Source organism: Magnolia sinica, chromosome 2, assembly GCF_029962835.1.
Source record: "Magnolia sinica isolate HGM2019 chromosome 2, MsV1, whole genome shotgun sequence".
Taxonomy (NCBI): Eukaryota; Viridiplantae; Streptophyta; class Magnoliopsida; order Magnoliales; family Magnoliaceae; genus Magnolia; species Magnolia sinica.
The window spans coordinates 99,948,885-99,961,181 of NC_080574.1; positions in this window are offsets into that span (position 1 = coordinate 99,948,885).

The following is a 12,297-nucleotide window of genomic DNA, read 5'->3' on the forward strand; positions in this document are numbered from 1 at the left end:
TACTAAAACAGCATATCATACCCTAGAGAGAATTAAGTTAAGCAAGCGGAAGACTGTGATAGATATATAAAGTATATAAGTAGTTATAAACCCCCAAAGTATGCTCATGTCACCAGGTTGAATATATACATGTTTATTCCAAAATATACAAAATAACAAACTATAATGTCCAACTAATTCATATCCCTGTAATCCCGTTAATCAGTACATGGTCTACATAGACCCGCCTGATAGTTGTACATAAGAGAACTCCTCCTCATCGTCATAAAATTTTAGTTCCATCTCGTAAGCCTCGCCATCATCTGTAGCTAAAACAGAGTCTGGTTGGTGTTTTAAAACATCGTCTCAGAGTGGGAGTGAGTGATCAACTCAGTGGCACTATAAGGCAAAGGTTAACATGTTATCAATTCTGTCAAACAGTAATGATAAAGCAATACAACAATCATGTCCTAAGTACTCTGGTTAATGTAGGAATGGTATGTTGTAATGATGCATGCCCTCGCCTACACTCCCTCAGCGACATCATCTCACGATCGCGCATGGCAAACTCCCTAAATGTGCACTTCCTCGCCAAAGCACAAGCAATGCGGTGCATGATCGTGTTAGCCAAGTAATTTATTTAGGCTTATTCATACAACAGATTCTGAAAGCTAAGATACCTCCCTTTATATCATTTACCCAAACAATTATCTATCTAGGGTCATCAATCCTAGTTAATCACATACGATAGGCAAGTTATAAGGTAACATCACCCCTGATTCAAAAGCAGTGGATAGGCAAGTTCAGGTCACTACGGGAGGCTCGTCACCTTAGCGTAGGCCTATTTTATATTCGAGGTCACTACGGGAAGGTTCTTCACCTTAGCGTAGCCTGACAATTTGAACACAGTGTCCCATACCACCGTATTCAGCTCATGAGTTTAGGTTGCTCACAGGTCACTACGGGAAGGCTCGTCACCCCAGCGTAGGCTGACAACTCGACTACGGTGTCCCATACCACCATGCCCCGCTCATGGTACCAAGGTTAAATGAGCTTTACATTGGTAAGTGGTACCTTAGATTCAAGCAGCAACGTCCATATATGGTAAACATATAATAGGCCAATCGGGTTATTTGACAAGTTTGATTAGTACGAGCGCACACTGAATTAATCGACATGGAGCCGTGACCACTCCACATGGACTAACCACTGTCGACAATCATCGTACGACTCAGATTCATCGAACGTATCCAATGTGGTGAATCTAGTTTGGCCACTTAACCGGGAATCGTTACCGATTGCCTGGACTACGTAGTAGTCCCAATCATACTCAATTACAATAGGTAATCACATGTGATATTCAAAACATCATTTAACAACCAATTCAAATACAATTCTCATTTGGGCATTTTAACAACCATATTGCACATATTATAATACATAGACATTTCATCCATAAATCACATAGTAGCAAGATAGGTTACATGAAGGAAACAGTAACTATAGATAAGGAAATTGAGAATCTTATCCCAACACCCTCGTTAAATACATTTCAACAAACATTTTCTCATTCAAGCATTTTATTAAACACTTAGACTACACATTTCAATATACATATAATAAATTAGTTATAACATATATTATGGCAAATCCTTTCACCAAGGAGTTGCCATACGTACAACAAACATGAATTCTAGATTAATAGTCATGGGAAGCATAAATCATAATTTCCTACTCATTGAAACATTTCAACAAGCACATGGAATGCATTTTTGTATACAACCTAGTTTACACACACATGATATATCGAAAACGTCATATGAGTCAGACATAAATTATTGTTGACATTGAAAGCCTTGAAAACCATAACTTAAACATTTATAGTCCACACCTTTCATCGGTACGCTCATTACGAACTCGGTTCGTACACCACATCTTTTTTTACGGCACAACGGCTACCTAAATCATGAAATAGGTTAGTTATTTCACCGATTCCTCTATTTGGACTCCTAAAATGAGATTAGGGTTAGGATTTCTTATCCAAATTGAAGCTAGAATTGATGGTGTAGCGATGGTGGGGTGGTGATTCAACACGAGGAGCAGTGGGAATGAATCCCAGTAACGATCTCTTGATCTCTCTCTCTTCTCTTCACTCATTTCTCCTCTTTTCTCTTTTCTCTCTTCTAGGGTTAGGAAAATTCGTATGGAATGAGAGAGGGGTGGGTTAAGGTCCTTATATAGGCCCAGAACTGGTCCAAATGGCCCTAGGGCCATGATATACTTAGGTTATAGCTAAAGGGTGGCTGTTTTGGGCCAACGGAGTTCATCTAGAGGTCCATTGCTCGCATACGGTCTGGAGAAAGTTCCTTGACCATGGATCTAAGCCAAGTTAAGGTTTTAGTCCCATCGGATTAGTGGATCGATCGTGGAGGACCTGTTTCAGTTTAACGGTCATCATTCATTGAACAGGGCCACAAATATACCAATGGGTGCAGCGAAATTTCCCTAATTCCAGGGTGTAGTTGGGTCAGAATCTGATGGTTTGAAACCTTAAATTTGGCCTGCAAGCGAATGGCCCAATTCACTTAAGTTTGATTTCATTTTCTAAAGATATTCGCGTTTCTCACACACTTCGCTCCAGGCTCAAGTTGTGTTTTTCTGGATACTATTTGGACTTGATTCCCGCGATGATTGTCAAGCCCAGTAAGGTGGTCATAACCTTATAGTTTCACAGTTATCGAACTTTCGACGTGTAGTCCAGGTCCGATACGGAGTTTCAATGTGCTCCCAAGAGCAATTGGGTTTTGAGACTAATCCTAGGTTTTTAGGTAATGTCAAGTTAGTGATTTTAATAGTTTTGGGTCTTGCAGTTCGTATAGAAAGTGGTTCAAGATAATTCACAGATTAATTCAGTTTAGTGCATAATTAACTTTTGTCTAATTTCTAAAGGATTCGGTCCTTAGTGATTTCTGCCTAATGTGGTACTCGGGTCTTTGTGTGGATTTTTTTTTGAGACGTTACATGGTGGGTCCCACATAGACGTGGCCCACCTGATGGTATAATATATATACATATATATAATATTTATTATATTTTATTTAAAAGAAAAGAAAAGGGTTAGTTGGGTGGTACACTCCACCATCAGTTCACACTTCACTGTTAACTACACCCCACTGTTAGTTCACACTTCACTGTTGGCCATCTCCGCTGTCAGTCCAGTCTCCACTGTACGTCCAGCGTCCAGGGACGCTGGACAGACGGTGTGGATATATACCTCATCAAGGTGGGTCCCACATGGCCCACCTATTTTGGATCGGTCTAATATTTGTGTTTTCTCATCATCCTGGTCCACTAGATGGCCTGGATAAAATAGATGGACAGTGTCGATAAAATACATAAATCATGGTGGGCCACACCGATTAGGGTGAATGGACAGGGTGGATTAGAATAAATACATCAAGGAGGGCCCCACCCACACATATGGGGGTGGGCCACATCCTAGATGGATAGATGGGATGACATACAAACATCATGGTGTGTCCCACATGGATGAGGTCCATTGGTAGATGGCTTAGTTGTAAAAATCATGGTGGGCCACACACCTCATCATCATCATTACCATACTAAAAGAAAAGAGAGAGAGAAAGAGAAAAAAATGAGAGATTAGATGGTGATGGAGGGACCCCGACACTATGGGCCCTCCATGATCACAATACATACATAAAAAAAATGTGCCCCATCACAATTGGGCCTTCTAATAGAAAATCAACGGTATATCACCCACCTATTGGCCTCCTTGGTCCAATGGAACGTCGAACTCCTTGGCTTTGATTTCAACGGAAGATGATGAAGTTTTGATGGTTGAGATGAGAGATAAGAAGGTAGGAAGTGGGCCACATTAGAGCTTCTACATGAGAACTTGTGAAATGGCCAAGCTATATGCTAGAGGGGGGTGAATAGGACTATGCCAAATTTAAAATAAATATAGCGGAAATAAAGAAAGAGAGAGAGCCAAATAAATAAATCAATACACAATGCTGAATGCAATCTCAAAATATTAATTGTTCTAAGGACAACCATGCACCATAAAAATGGCAGGGCAACCTTACTAGAACAAATAGAGAAACTGAAGCTCAAACTAATAAAGAGATAGCAAGGAATAAATTGCAGAAATATAAATCTAAACTATTACAACATTCCCCACTGAGCATGAAATAAAATTATTACAACATTCACATCCACATATAGATCCCACAAATGAATAATTAAAGATATGAAATATAAACCACACAACCACAAAACACAAGGGATTATAGTGGTTCGCCTGTGTGTACACCAACTGTTAATAAACAGCCACATAGCTACTCCACTCCTAATATCCTCACACAGGGGATATCAGCGTTCACTATCAAAGATAGGTTTCCCAGGTTCACCTAAAACCTTCACAATTGTGTCTTTCTCTATGGGCTTACACAATTAAAAAAACACCTCTTCTGAGTTTTCCTTGCTCTCTTCAGATAACCAATACAATGAGATTTTTCTGGCAAATTCCAAAAGAAAACCAAATGAAAGTAAATTACATAAACATAAAATACATGAATTTCTCCTTCATTGTAGGAACCCAGAAGAACCAAGTCGGAGTAGAGATTTGAATGTCAAAGTTCAATGTCCAATACTCACTTTATAATGGTTCTAGGTTCTAATAGATTTTAAATTAAACCAAATGGGGCTAGCTCTAATTGATTTTGATTCCAGAAAAAGGAAAAATGAAACTTCCTCTTTTTCATATCAGATTGGAATATAAGAAACAAAATTAATTTGAAAAGCTAAAGAAAGAGAATATTAAACATGCACACTTAGCTTAAATGGAGCACAGACTTATCTCTCAGAAGGTTGAATTAAATTAGCTTGAATTTCATATTTTATTCTGAGATCGTGCTCTATTTATAAGTGAGCAAATCACGTCTTCGGCTGGTCTTATTTGAAAATTCAGGCGCAATAAGATCTGGCGGTTTCACGACTGGTCGTAGGTGGTCTACGACTGGTCATAGGTCTCCTTCGACTAGTCATAGGTTGCTCACGACTAGTCGAAGCTGTCGAATTTCAACATTGTACTTTGAGTTGTAGGACTACGACTGGTCGAAGAAATAGTCGACACTGTTCATACGACTAGTCGAACAGTCCCTAAGACTAGTCGAAGCCTAACAGTAAATTTTTGAATTATGTAACAAACTTACGACTGATTTAGGAAATTCTTAGACAGGTCAAAGCAGTTGTAGGACTAGTCAAACAAAGTCCAGGACTAGTCTTAGAACAGACTAAAGTCACTTATATAAAACATATGAATTATGTATCCAGAATGGCCTACTCTAAAGGTCAACCTAAGGTCAGTCATACCTCAATAGTGAAGTAAGGACATTGAAACTTAGAGACGAGTGACTTTTGAAAGTAATGAAGCTTGAAGTCTTGATGTAGCTCAAACTTGAAAGCTTCTTGAGATCTTGAGGTTGAACTTGAAAGCTTCTTGAGATCTTGCATTATCCTTGTCTTGAATTAAGTTGAACAGTCTCACTTTCTCGAGTCTTGACTTGTGAACAGTGCTTATCAATCAAAGCTGATCTTGAGTAGAGCTTTGTTCTTCACATATGCAAGCTTCATAACAGTGTCTTTGGCACCACAAATTTGACAACAGAAAGGGGCTATAAACTATAGCACTTACAATCTCCCCCTTTGTCAAATTAGTGACAAAACACACTTTAAAGATATGTTATATAACGCAGAATATCTGATTAAAGAATCATGCACCAGTTGTTATCAACCGGCTTACTAATATGACCCTGCAAACCTGTAAATCAATATACAACATAACATACAGTCCACTTCTGCACATACTCCTTCTGAGTAACATACATCAAAAATGCAATGCTACTCCCTCCTCAATGCTACACCCTCCTCATAACATAATCATTAGACACATCCATATCCATTCTCCCCCTTTTTGTCATAATAGGACAAAGGAAGCACAGAATAGATGGCTGAGGAGAAATAAGTAAAGAGATATATGAGAGGTAACAAGACAAGATATGAGTAACCAACATAAACAACCCACATAATTCATAAATCGAGCTAAGCCAAAGATAGCTACAATCTCAAAACTAGTTAAGCTAGCGCAAGAGTAATAAAGTTATAACAGACTAGTAAATTTAAAAGAACTAATCCGAACCAGATGAAGGAGCAGGGATGGAAGGATCAAATTGATGCATGCCCTTGTTCAAGTGCCAAGATATTTACTCATATACTTGAATTGTAAATCATGGGCAACAGACATGTTTTCCATCTTAACATTCATATTCTCAACCTTATCTTCCAATGCACGCAGACGTGCATCAAACTCAGAAGGCTCATAATCTGGATCACTTGCAAAATCAGATTTAAGTTCGTCACAAATATCATCCATGTTGATATCATCAGGAGGAAGATCACTAGCTTCTTCCTCATGTTCAGCTTCAGCATTGCCAACACCAGCACCTTGGCCAAGAAGGAAATCAAGCTTCATCTTATTGATGTTAGAATTGTTAAATATCAGATGATGGATAGGGGCCTCTCCAACCAGCATATTGACTAACATATGCATAGCCAACGTAGTCATCAAATAACCAAAAGGAATGTCACTGTGACCTGGATGGAGTCAAAACTGAATAATGGAGTGACAAATCAAGGATGGTAGACAAACATGAGCACCACTGGTAACAACATGAAGAACACGAACCATGAAGGAAGTCAATTCAGATTTATTACCTGATCGAGGATACAAGTTAGACACAAAGATTTTGTGAAGAACTCTGTATTTGGGTAACAGATACTTTGAGGGAAGCGCATTCCCTTTATGTGTCCATTGAACATCAAAATTGCATAAATCTCTAGTGAGCATACGTTTTTCAGTTACTGAGGGTTTTTCAGATAAGTTATGGATAGGAATGCCCTCATCATTCACAGGAATTTCCATAAGAGCTGAAATCAAATGACGATCAACGTCAAATGGTCCTTCTCTTGTGGTTATCTTAAAAGATAAATTTTTCAATGAAAAATCACTTATGCATGCGAACATGGACTGGGCAATGGACCGATATGCTGGCCCACCACAATGCAATAAGTTATCCCAACCTATAGCTTGGAGCATAAGAAGGATATCAAAAGGAGCAACATGATTAGTATCAACAAGATGTTCAACAATAATGTTATGCAATCTGATATCCCGAACATAAGATGGATCGTCCTCGGGAGCCCGAAGATGACGTTTAATGATAGGGGCCGATTTTGAGGAAGAAGATGGACCACAGGATGTTGTCTTTCTCCCTCTAGATGCCATTTGCAATAAGGATTTCAAGAAAATAAAGAGTTACAAAGGATTGAGAAGAGGGTTTTCTCAAATCAGATTTTACAAAAGAAATACCCCAAATCTCAATGAAATTTGAAATAGATAACTTCAAGAGTAAAATAGAAGTAATCTAGACACAAATCTACAAGAAAAATACAAATGGAGCACTAACCTTGAAGATTTTGAAGGAAGGGTTTGACTAGTTAGGCGTCGGCTCGTTGGAGAGTGAAGAGGAAATGAAGAAGATGAAGCGTTTTCCCCAATTTTAAGTGATTCACGTGATTCATGATTAGTCGTGGATGTACACGATCGGTCGTAACACAACCGGTCGAGTACCAGCCAAAAATCTGATTTTCAGCGTTATATACAAAAAGTGAAATCTAATCAAGCAAATATATACAATATAATACAAATAGGCATAAATACTCATTTTAAAATGCACATGCCAAGATCAAATTTTATTTTGTTAAACCTGCTTTTGTCGAGCGGTTTAGTGAAAATGTCAGCACGTTGATTCTCGGTAGGGATATATTCCAAAGATATAACATTTTCTTCTACTAATTCTCGAATATAATGAAATCTAATGTCAATGTGCTTAGTACGAGAATGCTGAATTAGAATTTTCAAAATATTTATGGCAATGGAATTATCACAATATAATAACATAGAATCCTGTTCAATTCTATAATCACTTAGCATACGTTTCATCCAAACAAGCTGTGTACACGTATTACTAGCTGCAATATATTCAGCTTCAGCTATTGAAAGTGATATAGAACTTTATTTCTTGCTAAACCAAGAAACTAAACAGTTTCCAATATAAAAGCAACCACCACTGGTTGATTTTCTATCATCAAGATTACCAGCCCAGTCAGCATCCGAGTACCCAACTAATTGAACACTAGTCTCATGTGGATACTAGAGACCGAGATTAACAGTACTTGCGACATATCACATAATTCGCTTGACAGTAGTCAAGTGTGACTCTCTAGGATCAGACTGATATCTAGCGCAAATACCAACACTTAGAGCGATATCGAGTCTACTAGCAGTTAAATACAGTAAACTACCAATCATACTCCGATATAATTTCGGATCCACATTTTTACCAGTAGAATCTTTTGAGAGTTTCAAAGTTGTACTCATAGGAGTATCAAAATTCTTACCATTCTCAAATCCAAATCTCTTAATCAAATTCATAGCATATTTAGATTGAGAAATGAACATTCTATCAGGTTTTTGTTTTACTTGCAACCCAAGGAAATAATTCAATTCCCCAACCATGCTCATTTCAAACTGAGATTTCATCAAATCTGTAAACTCAATAGTCATGTCAGTATAGGTAGATCCATAAATGATATCATCAACATAAATCTGTACTATTAAAATGTGATCATTATGTGTTTTAATAAATAGAGTCTTATCAACACATCCCATTTGAAAATTATAGCTTAATAGAAACTTTGTTAGTTTCTTATACCATGCCCTAGGAGCTTGTTTTAAACCGTAAAGTGCCTTTTTAAGGCGATACACATGATCAGCAATTTTGGGGTCTTCAAAACCCATCGGTTGTTCAACATAGACTTCCTCATGCAAATCGCCATTTAAAAATGCACTTTTCACATCCATTTGGTAAATCTTAAACTTTCTAAAACACGCAATGGATATAAAGAGTCTAATTGATTCAAGATGTGCTACTGGTGCAAAGGTTTCATCATAATCAATACCTGTAATTTGAGTGTAACCTTGTACCACTAGCCTAGCCTTGTTTCTAATTATATTGCCAAGTTCGTCAGACTTATTTTTGAAAATCCATTTGGTTCCAATGATGTGTTTATCTTTAGGTCTAGGTACGAGATACCAAATATCATTTCTCACAAATTGGTTAAGTTCTTGCATCGCAACAATCCAGTTTTCATCAGCAAGAGCTTCTTTTACGATAGATGGTTCTACCTGGGATGTAAAACATACATAATTACATATATCCTCAAGTTGTCTACGGATACGAACACCAGTGAGAGGGTTTCCAAGAATCTATGTGGTTGGATGATCTTTAATAGTCCTCAGTTTAGAATCAGTCTGATTAGATGAAGTATCAGATTTATCAATTACTAGAACTTCGTCATTATCTGAACTTGAGACTGGTGTGTTTAAGTGATCATCAATGACTATATTAATAGACTCTTGAATCACACCGGTCCTTTTTTTCAGAACCCTATAAGCTCGACTGTTTAAAGAGTATCCTAAAAAGATCCCTTCATCACTCTTCGTATCAAACTTTCCCAGATATTCATGTCTCGTAAAATATAGCACTTGCTACCAAAAACTCAAAAGTATTTGATAGTAGGCTTTTTATCGAACCACATTTCGTAAGCCGTTTTATTATTACCTTTACTAGTGTAAACCCGGTTAATGATATAGAAAGTTGTATTGACTGCTTCAGCCCAAAGATTCTTAGAGCGCTTGTTACTATTCAACATGACATTAGTCATTTCTTAAAGCACTCTATTTTTCCTTTCAACTATACCATTTTGTTGTGGAGCTTTGGGCACTGAGAATTCATGTTATATTCCCTGGTCGCTACAGAACTTCTCAAAACCACTATTCTCAAATTCAGATCCATGATCACTACAAATCTTACTGACTTGAGAACCTCTTTCAGTTTGAATCCTTTTAAGAACCTTTTCACTTCTTCAAGGGTTTCTAATTTGTCCCTTAAGAAGATAACCCATGTATATCTGGTAAAGTCATCTACTATTACCAAGATATATCTTTTGCCACCTCGACTTTCCGTCCTCGTAGATCCTACAAGATCCATATGGAGAAGCTCGAGTGGTCTTGATATGGTATTGGAATTCACCTTTTTGTGTGAGTTCCTCGTTTATTTGCCAATCTGGCATTCACCACATATTTTATCTAATTTTTGTAGTTTGGGTAGACCTCATATAAGTTCTCATTTGCTCAATCTATATAGATTTCGGTAATGTACATGTCCAAGACGTTTGTGCCACAAATCAGTCTCGTCTGTATGGACCATGTAACATGATTGATTAGATGAGCTGGATTCGCTAACAATATAGTAGTTTTCAAATGTTTTATGTCCAGTTAGTATTACTGAACCCTTATTGTTTAGAATCTCATAGCTTTGATTAGAAAACCGTACACTATAGTTATTATCACAAATTTGAGATATGCTTAGAAGATTATGTTTCGGTCCTTCAATATACAAAACATTTTTAAACAAAGGAAGGTTATAGATTTGAACCGTACCTTGGTTCATAATCTTACAGTTGCTGTCATCACCAAATGTGATTGAACCATCAGTCATGTCTTTGAAATCAGTGAATAAACCTTTATCACCAGTCATATGCCTTGAGCATCCACGGTCTAGGTACCACTTAGAATGGCTTGTTGCATTAAAAGCAATATGAGCAACCAAACAAGTGACCTTTGGAACCCATTTCATAACCATTTTGGATTTAGGTGGATAGTTGGTCTTCTTTCATTTGTAAGAATTATAAGTATGACCTATTGAGTTAGACTTTAGAAGCTCCTTAAGTAAATCAACTATCTTTTCAGCCAGAAGATTTTGATTTTGCTTTTTATAGTTGATATAATTACTTTTAGGTTTTTAAAAAGATTTAGAGATTTTAGAAAACATTTTACCTTTTCCTTTTGAGTTTAAGGTCTCTCCCTTTACAAACTTGGGAGGAGTATTCTTTGGTTTAGGAGAAACATTCTTATCATAACCCAGACCAGAACAATCGCCACATTTTCTCAATCCTGATAAGAGTTTTTCTAATTTAGGATCACCTTGGGCATATTTACAGGTTTCCTTTAAACTTAAGAGAGAGGAGACTTCATGTTTTAGTTGTTCGTTTTAAGATTTAAGATTTTCAATCTGGGAGGTTTTAAAATCCAAATCGCATTTTGTCTTTTCAAAATAGTCTGAAATGTGGGACTTTTCTAAAACAAGAGATTCATAAATTTCTTTGAGTCTAGAAAATTTCTCTTTTTGAAGTTTCAATCTCACAGCAATTTTACAACTTTCCTTGTATAGGGCATTGTATGCATCTTGAAGATCATCTTCATTTTTACATTCACTATTCAGGTTTTCTTCTCTAGTTGAGTCATCATTATCTGAAAAAGTGAATTTGGCTAGAGTCATAAGGGCCTTAACATCACAACCCGACTCAGTTTCAGAATCTTCTGATTTAGAGGAGGCTTCAGAATCAGAGGACTCGTCCTAAGTAGCCATCATACTTTTCTTTTTTGACTTGCCCTTATTGGCACATTTGTTAGCCAAATGCCCATACTCATGGCAGTTGTAACATTGACTATCTTTTAATGATTTTCTTGATTTAGGTTTAGGTTTCTTTTTATCAAATTCCTTTTGACGATCAATCCTCTTTTTACTTTTAAAAATTTTATAAAACCTTTTGCCAAAAGAGCCATATAATCTTCAGAGTTTTCTAAATCAGAGTTTAAATCATTTTCTTGAAAACTATTTTTAGAAGTATTCAAGGCAATAGATTTATCTTTTGGAGCTTTAAAGGTTAACTCATAAGTCTGTAATGATCCAACTAATTCCTCAACATTCATATTGTCTATATCATGAAGTTCCTGGATTATAGTTACTTTAGAATTGAACCGTTCAGGAAGTGAGCATAGTATTTTAGCACAAATCTTGCTTTCAGGGATTTTATCACCTAGACCCCACATAGAGTTTACAATGTCATTCGATCTGGTATAGAAGTCCATGAACATTTCATTTTCTTTCATACGTATTTCCTCAAATTTAGTTGTGAGGATTTGTATCTTAGATTTCTTGACAATTGAAGTACCCTCATGTGTCATTTCCAATATATCCCAAGCTTATTTTACAGAATCACAGGATATAATTCTTTTGAATTCATCCGGTAATAGTGCACAAGTAATTG